Source organism: Marmota flaviventris, chromosome 1 (genome assembly GCF_047511675.1).
Source record: "Marmota flaviventris isolate mMarFla1 chromosome 1, mMarFla1.hap1, whole genome shotgun sequence".
In the NCBI taxonomy this organism is placed as follows: domain Eukaryota; kingdom Metazoa; phylum Chordata; class Mammalia; order Rodentia; family Sciuridae; genus Marmota; species Marmota flaviventris.
The window spans coordinates 7,851,991-7,867,067 of record NC_092498.1 but is presented as its reverse complement, the minus strand read 5'-3'; the positions used below and the strand labels follow the sequence as shown (position 1 = coordinate 7,867,067).

The 15,077-nt window shown below is 38.8% G+C and overlaps 1 protein-coding gene across 7 annotated transcripts in view; it reads right to left on the bottom strand.

Annotated features, from left to right (window-relative positions):
• The window catches only part of Ezh2 (enhancer of zeste 2 polycomb repressive complex 2 subunit), a 79,925-nt gene extending 69,163 nt beyond the window's left edge, over window positions 1-10,762 (bottom strand). For all 7 annotated transcript variants that reach the window (XM_071611216.1, XM_034637000.2, XM_027943431.3 and 4 more), the window contains exon 1: window positions 10,690-10,762. The gene's annotated coding sequence lies outside the window, so the exon portion shown is untranslated. The remainder of the gene's footprint in view (window positions 1-10,689) is intronic.
• Window positions 10,763-15,077: the final 4,315 nt, after the last annotated feature.

Below are 15,077 nucleotides of genomic sequence, written 5' to 3'. Positions count from 1 at the left end.
ATTCTACCACTAAGCTACTTCCCCAGCCCTACTCTATGTGTGTGTGAAAATAAACTTACCCTTATATACATAATATACTTTTTGTTATCTTGTTTCTGCAAGTGTGTAACATTTTACACTAAAAATTAAATGACTTGTGAATTAAGAGTAAGTTTATTTTCACATTTAGTACACATACACACATTATTTTTTTTTTTTTACAATAAAAAAGAGTAAAATGTGTCACTTAAGGACTGCATGTATATTAGGCACAGGGCAGGTTCTCAATAAATAGTAATTAGTTCTGATTTATAGGCACAGGCTGGTATTCGTTACAAATACAATACAATGAAATTTTACTATAAACTATGATATCAAAAAACGCAAATGTTGGTAGCTGGGGTTGTGGCTCAGTGGAAGAGCGCTTGCCTAGCATGTGTGCGGCACTGGGTTCGAGTCTCAGCACCACATACAATAAAATAAAGGTCCATCAACAACTAAAAAATATTTTTAAGATATACAAATGTTATCTTAATGGGGATTTAAATCCTTCAACTGTTTAAATAAAATCAACGAATTAGATTTGGCTTATATGCATTTCTCCGTCTTTAGTACTAAAAAAGCAAGGCACTACAGTAGATACAATAAGTCATGTTTTGACTTTTGAACACTTTTTTTTTTTTTTTTTAACTTTCTGGAGACATCTTGATGTGCTTTGCAAAAATTTAGTTCCCATGAACATATCTGAGCAATGAAGATCATCATGAGTTAAATTTTAGACTAATCATTTAAGCATCTTCTTTCACTTCTTTGCATCAGAGTTCCTCAAGCTTTCTGACTTTAGCTATATCTACTAAAGATCCAAATTTAAAATTTTGTAATATGAAAGCAGCAAAATTCACTGGGTGATCAGCATAAACATGCAAAACTCACTTGATAGATCCTTCTGGCTCTACTTAAGGGGAAGAGATGGTGTTAGATGATTATTAATTTCTGCTAGGAAAAATTCTCCCAAGCATTCAGGGCTCTGGCCCACAAAAATCTGGTAAATATTTTATCTGTAATATACAAAGCCCTTTTCTAAAGTCTGCTATAAAATGAAGAGTTCAGGGAGAGAAAAAACACAACCAAGCAATACAAGTGCTATCTAAGAAACAGCTGTCTGTCCAGTTCAGCTGGGACAGGGAAAGGGGCATTTTGAGCCACAGGCTAAACAGTGTCTTGAGATGCTAAAATGGTAAGGCAGAGATCCAGAAAGAGATCTCTTTAAAATAAAATACACATTATCTTTATCTTATGATGATCGTCATCCATTTGGTGTATTCATAGGAGTTGAATTTTCTGTAGACTGGTAAGAAAACCAGTTGAGATCAATAGGGGAAACATATAAGAAAATGCCAGAAATAAGACTAGTTAAGAGGGTTTGAGCTGTTCTGTAAACTGCCCAGAATGCTAGCTTTGGAACTTTTTTATATGAATCTATAGTCATGGGAAAATTGAGCTCAACAATGGCATGACCACCTGGAATGGTACATGACATCCAACAGAAACCCAAAGGCTTGCTCCCTCCTCCCCCACTTCATTAAACAGAGAAACAAAGTTTATGCATTACTTGAATAAAGCTAAAAATTATTGTGGAGAAAGTTAAGTATTAAGTAAAAGATAAAGTGACAGTTTACAGAAATAAAATAGTATACAGAATATGAAAAGCCAATCATTTCTATGATAAAAAATTTACTTATCTGTATCAGAACAGGTAGACTAAATTTGACAATCTAGTCATTTCTACATACTACATTCTAAGATCAAGTATTTTATTCAAGTATATTTTACCGTTTAAAAAAAATGGACTGTCTTTCTTGTAAGAGATCTGTAAGATATAAGATCAAGTTTACTTTTAATTTCTTATAACATTCTCATTTATCCTTTGAAGAAAAAAGGTCTCAGTAATAAAGTTCTAAATTATGCAAAAGGAAAACTTGAAAGAATTACTAATATTACCACTTTCAAAACTAGTTAAATTTGAAGACTAGTCATGCTACACACACCAACTTATATAAATAATATACTTTTGTTATCATGTTTCTGCAAGTGTGTAACAATTTATACTAAAAATTAAATGAATTATGTGAATTAAGGGTAAGTTTATTTTCACATAATTAACCAAATTTAAACTATTATTCTCCCAGTATCAACAATGTTTGACTTATATATATTTTTAAAAAAAAACTCAAAATCAAAACTAAAATATTAAGGATAAAATATTGCAATACAAGGTGAAAGAGAACATGTACCCTGAAAATATAAAAATCTCTTGCAAATGAACGAGATAGACAATCCAATTTTTTAAATGGGCAAAATACTTGAACAAAAATAAAATATACACACACACACACACACTCTCTCTCTCTCTCTCTCTCTCTCTCTCTCTCTTCTCCAATGGAAAATCAGCATACAAGAAGATATTTAACATTACTGATCTGGGAAATGCAGATTAAAACCACAGTGAGATACTTAACACTCATTAAATGGCCATTTCTTCAAAGACTGGAAATGCAAAGATTGGTGAAGATCTAGAGAAACTGCAGCCCCTGTGCACTCCCAACTGGAGCTGCAGCTTTCAATGTATGGCACTTTGGAAAACAGTTTGGCAGTCTATATCTTATAAAGTAAAATCAATATTTACCACATGACACAGCAAGACAACTCCAAGGCATTTGCCAAGAGGAACTAAAACATATGTCCAGTAAAGATATGAATGGTCATATCAGCTTTATTAATAGCCAAAAACTGAAAATGGCCCCACATATCTATCAACAGGTAAATGAAGTTAAAAAAACAACTGTAATATGGGCTGGGGATGTGGCTCAAGCAGTAGCGTGCTTGCCTGGCATGCACGGGGTGCTGGGTTCGATCCTCAGCACCACATAAAAATAAAATAAAGATGTTGTGTCCACCGAAAACTAAAAAAATAAATATTAAAAAAAATTATCTCTCTTTAAAAAAAGACTGTAATATACTCAATGAACTACTAATCAACTAAGAAACAAAAAACTAATGACATAAGCTATAACACAGATATTATTTCAAAAACATGTTAGATAAAGGAGGTCAGTCACAAAATAAATATATATATATATATATATATATATATATATATATAGTATAACTGCATTTACATGAAACTCGTGAATAGGAGAAATCTGATCAGTGGTTGAGAGAGAATGAGATGATAGCAATGTTTTATAAATAAATATATATATATATATATATATATATATATATTATATATATATTTCTTGATTGACGTGGTGGTGCAGGTATATACATTTGCCAAAAACTCTGTGTACCATTAAAATGTGTGCATTTTGTTGTATGTAAATTATAGGTCAATAAAGTTGACTTTGTATCTAAAAAATTAATACCTTTCTAGAAAGCAATTTGACAATGTCTATTAAAACTTGAAATGTACATAATCTTGAAGTGGCAACTTTTCTTAACAAAATTCTCACACAAATGTTCAAAGTTAGAAGGATGTTCATTTCATCTGAAGAGAAAAACCAATATAAAAAAGAAACAGAGGGCTGGGGATGTGGCTCAAGTGGTAACGCGCTTGCCTGGCATGCACGGGGCGCTGGGTTCGATCCTCAGCACCACATAAAAATAAAATAAAAATAAAGATGTTGTGTCCACCGAAAACTAAAAAAAATAATAAATATTAAAAAAATTCTCTCTCTCTCTTTAAAAAAAAAAAAGGAACAGAGGGCTGATTTGCTGTATGATAATACATTTGTAAACTGAAATACTATGCATTCCACTTAAAAAGATATATAAAGCCTGATAGTTTAGAACACCAGGCAGAAAACTTTCTGTGAAGAGCTACTGATCTTTCATCTTGGCAGGCCACAGCCAGTCTGCCCTATGTATTCTTTTTCTTAGGGGCAAGGAAGGTGGGGTCATTAAAATTCTTAGCTTGTGAGTTTTTTTGTTTTTTGTTTTTGGTGCCCGGGATTAAACCCAGGGGCAACCACTGAGCCACATCCCCAGCTCTTTTTTGATATTTTTATTCTGAAACAGGGTCTCACAAAATTGCTGAGGCTAGCTTTGAACTTGCAATCCTCCTGTCTCAAGCCTCCCAAACTGCTGGGATTACAGGCATGTGACACCGTGCCCAGTTAACTTGTGGGTCTTACAAAAAAAAAAAAAAAAAAAGACAAGAGGCTGAAGGTGTAGCTCAAAGGTTGGGTACTTGCGTAGCACAGGCGGATGCCCTGAGTTTGATCCCCAGCCTTACCCAAAACAACACTGATGAAATGGGAACTTTAAACCAAAGTTTCCAAATTAAATCCTTCCTCGATGGGCCAGGCCTGTAATCCCAGCAGCTACAAAGGCTGAGGCAGTAGGATCACAAGTTCAAAGCCAGCCTCAGAAATAGCAAGGCACTAAGCAACTCAGTAAAATCCTGCCTCTAAATAAAATACAAAATGGGGGGCGGGGGGGAGGGGGGGTGGATGTGGCTCAATGGTCAGGTGCCCCTAAATTCAATCCCAGTACCAGTAATAAATAAACAAATAAATAAATCCCTCCTCAACTACTAAGTAGTTCTTGTTACCCAAATGCTCCATCTGTTGATGTTAAGGTTATCTATATAAAATAATGAGCATAAAGCATCTAGACTAAGTGTTAAGCACATAACAAGCCCTAAGAGAAACAGCCAATTTCAATAAAATAGATCTCTGCATTGACCTAAAAAAATTGTGTTAAAACCAAATAACTTGGTTTCATTTTTATAGTAGCTTTGTAAAAATACACATTCATATACAAAAATTTGGGAGGAATATATACCAAACTACTAATAGGATTATAGGGATCAAAAAATCATTCATCTTAAAAACATCTGTGTTGTTTCAGTGTTTTAAACTGAACACAGCTCTCTCTCTGCTTCCTGACTGTGTCCTGAGCCACTTTCCTCCATACACTCTTCCTCCATGGTTTGCTGCTTCTCGTCAAGCACCAAGGAATGGAGCCAGTCTTCTATGGACTGAGACATCTGCAACATTGAGCCCCAAAATAAACTTTTCCTCCTGTAAAAAATAAATAATCTGAGTGCTAGCATGGTGGCACATGCTTGTAATCCCAGCAGCTCCGGAAACTGAGGCAGGAGGATCCCAAGTTCAAAGCTAGCCTCAGCAACTTAGCAAGGCCCTAAGCAATTCAGTAAGACCTTGTCTATAAATAAAATACTGAAAGGGCTGGGGATGTGACTCAGTGATTGGGTGCCCCTGAGTTAAATTCCTGGTACCCAAAAAAATAAATAAATAAACTGAAAACATTACTTTTAATCAACAGACATTTCTAGAAATAGATAAAAACTATGTAGCACCATTTTCTTTGCATACCTAAGCACACATTTAAACTTGAGAAACACATTTAAACTTGGTTTAACAAATGAAAATTACATCAATTAAAAAACAATATTGGTGCAATAATAAACTTTGTGCCAGGGTTCTAAGGTTTGGTGAATATTAATTTCTTTATTTGTCACAGTCACTTTATTTTATTTATTGATTTTATTGGATGTCATCATTACCCTTACCAATTTACAGATAAGAAACCTCAAACTATTAAGAAGACAACATCCCAAGCACAAACTAGCAACTCAGGAACTGAACCCAAGCAAGCACCTTATAATATACCCCCCATAAATTCATACTATCAAAGCTATGGCTGAGACAGAAATCTTCAAAGACATCTTTTAGTGCATAAACTACAATGATCTACTTTTAAATGTAAATGATTGGTTCAAATGAACTCATTCTTCTTGGAGTTGACATATCTTTAATATCCAGTAAGTCAGAACGTAGCATGAAGTATATAATATGGGATTCAAAGAGAATGAAGTTTGGATCCCGACTTCAAATAATTCTGAACAGGTTCTTAACCCCTCGAAACTAGTTTCTTTCAGTTAAATTATAGATACAGGTTTGCAGAGTGCATTGTTTTGTATTCTAGTAAAATATCTGCAATGTTTACCACTTTAACCATTTCTAAATGTCCAATTCCGTGACATTAAGTACCTCTGTACCTTGCTATCCAAGAAAGCTAAGTTCCAGAACTCTACACAGATACCCAAATCCATACTCAAACTCCTTAGACAAAATGGCACGGTATCTACACAGAACATACACACATCCTCCTGTCTCACCACATTACCCAGGCTGGTATCACCCTCCTGGATTCAAGCAATCCTCCTTCCTCACCCTCTCAAATAGCTGTGATTACAAGGGTACATCACCAATTTTGGTGACAGGGTCACTTATAATGCCTGACATAAAGCAAATGTTATGTAAATTGCTATTATAACGCATTGTTTAAGGAATAACAGCAAGGAAAAATATCTGTACATGTTCAGTACAACACTATTTTTTGGTAATATTTTCAACCAGCAGTTGGTCAAATCTGTGGATACAGAAACTGTGGACATGGAGGGCCAACTGTACAAAGTACTATTCAACCATCCATCTATCCATCATCCCCATCATCTATCTCCAGAATTCTGTCATCATTCTAAACACAAATTCTATATTCATTAAATAATAACTCCCCATTCACCTCTCTTCTGTCTCTGGTAACCTCTACTTGCTGCCTCTCTGAAACTGCCTATTCTAGCTACCTATACAAATAAAATCATTCAAGTTTTGTATGTTTTTTTGTACAAAAGGTCATGTCTGACTTACTTCATTTAACATAATATCCTTGAGGTTTACCCATGTTGTACAGTATGTACCAGAATTTCATTTCTTTTATTTCAGAATATTTTACTGTATGCATATAACATATTTGTTCTCATCTTTTAATAGCTGCAGGGTAGATTTTATAAGAATTAAAAAGTATTCAATATGAATTTTACCATAGTAAGAAACCAAGCATCTGATAAATAGTAGGCACTTTAATATAAAATTCACATGTTACTTAACAACAGGATACATTTTCAGAAATGCACTGTTAGGCCATTTTTTCATTGTGTGAACATCCCTGGGTGTACTTATACAAATTAAGATGGCTACAATGTCACTAGGCAATATCAGCTTATGGAACCACCCTTACACATATGGTCCATCACTGACCAAAACTTCAGTATGCAATGCACAACTGTAATTCCTTTATTCATTTCATTTTTGTCATATTTTTCTACCAAGTGGAAAAGTATGTAACTGTACAATCATTTTATAAATGTATCAAATGTTTGAGATATTACTGGATTTACTAATCTGTATCATTTTAAAAGAATAAAGAACATCCCAGTAAGTGATCCCTAACTACATCATAAGGAGTCTAGTCAGTTTCAGCTTCAAGACCCACCTCTAATTATTCTAAGACAAAATACATTAATTCTAACACCTTCCAATTAAAAAAATATGCCACCCTCTCTTTCTCTCCCCTTCCTCATATTTTTGCCCAACGGTTATCAATATCAATATCAAATCAAACAGATACTACATGCTAGACATCCACATGATTCATCAAGCTTCTCTCTAGTTGCCTAAAATACCAAATATAAATACCAACAGATATACTTAATTTACAATTTTCAATATCACAGATTATAACAAGGAAAAAACACTGGAACTGATTTACCTTGACACTTTTTCGTCTTTGTAATCATTACTTCTCAAAAAGGGTGGAAAACACCTTACAAAGTTCCTCATGACATAAATATTAATATATCCTGTTTGCTTTGCAAGTTCCTTTGTCAAATTATTTCACTACATCTTTCATGTTTCCTTAATTTATTCAATTATTAAAATTCCTATTCTCTACCAACTACCAACCTAGATGATAGGTATACAAAGAAAATAAGAGCCTCTGACTTGAGGCACTTAAAGAGTATAGTATTGAGGGAGAAGGATGAATGAACAGTGATTACAATACAATTTGATATGAGCTATAATAAAAGTGTGAACAAAGCCCTATGGGAATCCAAGAGTGCCTGGGAATTCAGGGAAGGCTTCTGCAAGGTAAAGCATATCATCTGATGAACCTTCCTCTGAATTTAATGAACTGTTCCTCTCCACCTATGCTGCCCCAAAGGTTTCACTGCCCCACAAAAATTTTTCATCATCTATATTGACATAAAGACTTCAAAAGCTAATTCATAAATCATTTCTAATTGACCCCATAACTCATTATATCATCATCAGATTTTTCATGCTGGTTTTTAAAAGCAGCATATCAACTTTCTTAATTATCCATTTAAAGACCAATACTAAAATAAATTTGTACTTCTTAAGAACAACACTTCAAAGGATAGAAGAGATCCTGGAAAAACTCCAGTGTGACCTGGAGAAATTTGCTTGAAATTTTTAAATGACAAACAGGAAGATAATCACATATATGTATCTATGCAAGACAAAGCCAATCCCCTCCCCCCCCAAAAAAACTATTTGTCTAACTGCACTAAATCAACAAGTGTTTTTCTTTTCTATCACTGCTACTTAAACTAAATATATTCTTAATTCTACCAGAAAATAATTTAAAACAAAAATGTTAACCAATTTGCCAGAGGCTTCTTAAAAAATACCTTGTGGCAAAGAGAAAGAGCAAATATCGAATACAGAAAATACAGAACAAAATGAAAATTCTTAAATCCTAAAATACCCAAATGTCTTGCCAAAAATCTGCACTGCACAAGTAGCTCATCTCATAATAATGGACAAGACTCTCAACAGGATTTTTAAATATTATTATTAGTAACTAATAAAAACATAAATCTTATTTTACAATCCCAAAACAGCAACACCTGTAATGTTTTATGTTCAACACTACAAAACGGATCCGATTCACTGCATGTCTTTGTCTCCATTTGTTTGAAAGTTAGCAGATGCACAGGTTATGTCTTCCATCAGAGGAAACAATGTAACCAGAAGAGAGCCTATATTCCCAACTTCTTGACATATATTCACTTCCAACAAAATAAGAATTTATGAGGGGATCTTCCTAAATGTTTCTCGGACTTTAAACATGTCATTCTCAACACACCTCCGAAAAGAGACAACAGGATTCTTTATATTTAAGACCAAAATCCCAACCATTCCTAACTTCAGAGATGGTGAACAAGGAATTAAAATACATCTTAAATAATTTCTTTTCTTGCAAATCAAATTATTAATAAAAAGGTTTACACACCTGTTCTGCATTTTATTCCTTGGTATAAATGAATTGCTAATGCTGATGAATGAAAATTAATGGAAAATAAACTTCAAAACCCTTAGAAGCATAAACTACATTCAACTATACCAGCATTAAAAGTTTATTTTTCAAATGTTTCATGTAACACTATAAAATTAAACTGATAACGACCATTTTGAAGCCTAGAAAGTAAGCCTTGTAGTAAACCACTGCAAGTATCAAAGACAGATTTTTACTTCCAAATGAATTTAAATTTTATAGATCCTGTGCGATAAACAAAGGAAGTTTAGTTTGAACTGCGGGCAGCACACATGCAATTTCTTAGGCAACAAACAGTTGTACATCCAGTCTTTTCTGACTCACTAATGCTATTGTTCACGGAAAACAAGACCAATTAATAAGAAATTGCCAACCCTGTGGTCTAAGCACACATTCGTCACAGACACTTTATTTCGATCACCTACTTCTACTATATCCTCATTCAACCCCCGGGGATTTGGGAATTAATCACTAAATGACAGTTGGTTTCGTTAGCACCTGTCGCCATTCTCATATAAATCACGCAAGTTGGCCAAAACAGCACGGCATTTTTTGTTTTTGTTTTTTAAGATTACGATTTTTTACAAAATGGGAACTCACGAGACATTCACCAAGTTTTCCAAAAGACCAAGCCTGTGCTTCTCCACTCCTCCGGTTTTCAGAAAGTAACCCTGCGGCACGCATCTTGTGCGGATGGCGGGGGACACCCAATGCAGTGGGCACTCCACGGAGAGCCCTCCACGCCAACATAGCCGAGGGAGGAAGACAGCTCCACTCTTGCCTCCAACTTAGCATAAAGCTCGGCGAGCGCGGCCCGAGACCGGCGCACGGGGTTTCGGACTGCTCCCGGGAAATGTCAGCCGCCAGCCACCGGGTCCCACGCCGCGCACGCCCTCCCGCAGCGCCCGGGCCGGGGAGGCGGCGCCGGGCGGACGGGGGCCGCGGGGCCAGCCCTGCCCACCCGCGCCCGCCCACGCCCCCGCCCGCCGCGGCGGGACCCGAGTGTCGCGCCCTCCCCTCGCGCCGAACCCTCCCGGGGCACAGTCCGCCCTTTGTCTGAGTGTGGACTCGCGGCTCGGTCCCACCAACTTGTCTGTCCCGTCCCACCCGGACCCTCCCGCCGCCCCGCCACACAAAGGAGACGTGAGGCTCGGGGCTGCCACTCCGGACCGGCCACTGGAACGCCCCCGGCCCGGGCGGGGGCAGACGCGCGGACAGGAGCCCCCCGCCCCGCGTCCGCATCTCCGCGGGGGGGTCGGCGCTGTCCACTTACGGAGTCGCGCCGGCCAACCCCGCGCCTCACGGCCCCTCCGAGGGGGTCTCCCCTCACCCACCCGGGCCCCTACAAAAGCGGCGCCCGGGAGAGCCCCGCTCGGGCCATGCCGGGGACCAGCCGGGCAGCGACGGGGAGGTCCCGGCGTCGCCGTCGCCCCGGGTCGCGCTCCAGAGCTTCGGCGGCCGGCCGCCGACAGCGCGCGTTACCTTCGTCCCGCGCGCCAGCCCGCGCCTCTCCCGCGCGCCGCCGCCGCCGCCGCCGCCGCCGGGGCTCCACTGCCTTCTGTGTCCCACTGGGTGTCGGACGCGACCGGACCGAGCGCCAAACGCGGCAGCCCAATCGCCATCGCTTTTATTTGCCCCCCCGCCAAGTCCAATGAAGCGCCACCCCGATTGGCGGGATGCGAGCGGGTGCCCGTCCAATCACAGGGCCCGCCGGGCGTGGAGGCGCCGAGCGATCCCCACGCAGAGTGCGCTCGGGGCTCGCGGGCGGCGCGTGCGCGGGTGGCGGGGCTCGCTCTGAAGAACGCGGCTCGCAGTGTGGAAGCGCCGCCGCCGCCGCCGCCGCTTCTTTGTTCTTTCGCCGAACCCTCGGCGCCTTTCAGGAAAGCGGTGGGCAAGCTGGCTGGGACAGGGGTACTCGGTGGGGGCCGAAGCCCTCCGCGGGCGGGGAGGACGGGATGGCGGGAACCGGCCGGAGGGCGGGACGAAGCGCTCGCTGCTCTTGGCGGGAACCATCTCCTCGGAGTTCCCGGGCGGGGGCGGGGCGGGCGCTGGAGCCAAGTTTGAACCAGTTCAAAACTCCGAGCGCTAACGGTTTTAACTGTCGCGCTCTTCTCCCCGCGCGGAAGCCGAGGCCTGGCCGGCCTGCGCTCGGTGTGGCGCCCACGGACCGGAGGCGCGCGGCGGCCCGCGCGGGACGTGTCTACGCGGCCAACTGGGCGGGTGCCCTTCGGCAGCCTTTCCCCGCCGCCTACACCTTGCCGGCGGAGCTCGCGGCTCCTGGGAAAGGGCGACGCTGCAGTCCAGACTCTCAAATCGCGGTGTCTCAGACCTTCCCGAGGTTCACGGTCCCAGCACGCAACCTGGTTAAGCACGCGTGAGGGCGTGTGCGGTTCTGCCGCCTCTTGCTGTTATGCCTGCTAAGTTAGCGAGGTCACATTTCCCGATGGTTCCTGAGGATCCCGAGGGCAGTGGCTCAACCCAGAGGGATTGAGAGAGATCATGCTTAGAGCCTGGTCTCCCTGCTTCATCTGGCAATGACATTAAGGGTATTCCACATTGTATTTGTGAAAGGATGCATCTGGAGGGCAGAATATCACTCCCCAGCGGTAACTGTGACTCCACGTTTGAGAGTTAAGACGGCTTTTTAAAAGCCATGGGTTCGATGTCTAGAGAAATGTTTTTCTTTTTCTTTTTTTGGTGAGAGGCAGTGCCAAGGACTGATGGAACCCAGGGCCTTGCAGGTGGATGCTAGGCAAGCACCCTGCCTCTGAGCTCTATCCCTGCCTTAAAGACATTTTTTTTTTTAATAACCAGGATTTTTAATGGCTATCAGAGTTCTGATTTAACCTGTGATTTTCCTACGTTTCCTAAATGACCATCTAATACTCCTCATATTCTGAACCAATTCAATATTGGGTAATGCGTGTAGAGGAAAGGAAGCTAAAAAAATAGAGAAAAAAAGCAGTCGAGTCTAAATTAAAAAAATAAATGATAAGAGCACAAAAGTAGACATTGTGTAACTATAACTATAAAATAACGTGACACATTCCATCTGTTATACCTAACAGTCACCAATACATCAATACATTGATTTTTTGCTGAGCTTCAGGGTCTTGCTAAGTTGCAAGTGCTTTTTTTTTTTTTTTTTTTTTTTTAGTAGTTGGACACAGTACCTTTTTATTTTATTTATATTCATGTGGTGCTGAGTATCGAACCCAGGGCCTTGCACATGCTAGGCAAGTGCTCTACCGCTGAGCCACAACCCCAGCCCCTTAACAATTGCTTTTTAACAAGCAATTTAAATCTCAAAAGTAACTACTTGTCCCTAGGTTACTATTACTGTTTTTATCTGTCCTTTAATATTACGTATTAAAAATAGCATTTTTAGGGAAAAACTCAAGGAAATTGGGACTTAGCAGATCATTGCAGCATATGAATGATTGCAACATAATGTGAAATACATCATGAATTATTAAGGCATTTAGAGCCAAGGGATGTGTAGAATCAATATTTTTCAAAAAATATCTCAGAAAAGGACATTCCTCAGCAGGCTTCTAAGGAAAGCACAAGGTACAGATTGATGGAGCAGCAAGGGTTCTTGAGATGAACATGAACATCTGGTCTGATCAAATGTACAGAATACACTTAAAGCTGAGAGTTTTCACTGGGTGAGAATAGAGTGGAGTGGTGAGTGGTATTATAGTATTTATAATATTTAAATATGAAGGCCAAGTTGAAACGGGAAGGAAGGATACCAGTGAAATCACAACATTGTCTTAATCCAGTAATGACATTCACCAGTTAAGATAATTTAGATTCAAATGATGGATGGGAGAAAAGAATTTGAAAGCATTGCAAAAGGAGCTCATTGTATATGCACAGCATATGTTGTCTCAACTATCTTTTGTATATTAACAAATATAAAAAGGTTAAAAGGGAAAAAAGATTTCATTTTTGCTGCCAAAAAAATTGATTTTCAACCTTGGAGAGAAAAAATTACATAGGCCTATTGTACAAATCTTTATAATCATGAAAGAAAAAGTGTTTTAATGTGTGTATGCTAGTTATTAAGGGAACCTAGTGAAGCATAAAGTGAGGTGAAACAAAGGCAGATGAGAAGGGTGAAAGTTACTAATCTGTATGTCTAAGGATGCTCATGTTAAACACTACTAAGTCATTCTGTCCTCAGTTAAAGCAGAGATTCGCTATTACAGTTAAGTGATGAAACCAAAAATGGAAGAGTTAAACCCCGAAGTCAGAAAGCTGTACCTTACGGGATAGGGGCAAATTTACTTCTCACACCTTCACTTATTCACTTAGCATTCAACATTTTTTTGTTTTGTTTTTGCAGTACTTGAACCCAGAACCTAGCAAGTTCTGGGCAAGTGCCATACTGCTGAGCTACATCCCCAGCATCCCTCTCCCCACTTATTTTTTTAAAACTGTCTTATTATGTAGTCCAGGCTAACTTTGAACTTACGTCCTCTTGCCTCAGCCTCTGGAGTAGGAGGGATTCCAGGTGTGCACCACTACCCCACTACAAAAATCAATTTCTATATAGAAGCAATGAACAGGGAGGAATTAAGCATTTAAAGTGATAATGTATACCTTTTGGAAAGCATCCAATTCCTGCTAATCTGAGGAAGAACATGCAAGATCTATGCAAGTGAATATTACAAAATTATTTGTAGGAAAACTGAAAAAGACTTAAATAAATAGAAGGGATATCACTTGTATGATTTAGGAAATGCACAGATTTTGAAAAATCAGTCCAAATTCACGAATTTGTTGATGAGTGTACATGTGTGTTTTGTGTGTAGGTTGATAAATTCATTCTAAAATATACATGAAATGTGCAAAAGGTCAAAAAGAAACAATAGAATTGAAGAGGAATGAAGTTGGGCAACTTTGTTAAAGATATCAAAAGCTAGCTTTTTATTATTTCATCATCATAGTTTTTGGTACTGGGGATAGAACCCAGGGCCTCATGCATACTAAGCACATACTGTACCACTGAGATGCATACCTAGCCTCTAAAATCTAAAAAGATCCACAGATGGACAAATAGACCAAAGGGTGATAAAATAGGCCAGAAACAGGACCATATTTATATGTTACCTGATTTATGACAAAGGTAGTTTTACAATGCAGTAGGGAAAAGGATAGTCTTTTCAATAATTAGCTATGGATCAGCTGGCTATCCATTCAATAGGGGAGAGCCAGGAATCTCCACCTCTGCCTCACACCAGACGGGTTGTTTATCCAAGTGTGAAGAAAACACAGAAAAAAAAACATGCTTTGAAATGGACTAAAGGACCATAAAGGAGGAAAATTAACTATGATAAAGTTAAGGACATCTGATCACCAAAAAATACCATTAAACCCCAAACTGTCAGTTCTGCAAATCAACAAAATTGACACAGGTATATTAAAATCTGTATTAAAACAGGTTGGAAATCAATGGTGAATTTACATATACCATATATATATATATATATATATATATATATATATATATATGGAAATATGTTTTCAGATGCTCTTCACCTATTTTTCAAGAGAATAGAACTCAAAAAAATATTTTAAAAGTTAACATTTGTTGCTCAATTTAAATTTATAGGTATTCCTCATCTGGGACAATGGAACTTAATGGGTTAAGATATTGAAAAAACAGTTCAAAAAACAGAAGAAATTCACAGTACACTTATCTGATAAAACACTTAACAGATTATTTCTTTAAAAAAACTACAATACAATTTGGAAAAGAGGACAAAATATTAATAATTAGGCAAAGAGGGAAAAACCTTTAAACTGATACCTAAAAAAGTATAAATGTCTAACAAACATAAAAAGTGCTTGATTTCACTAGT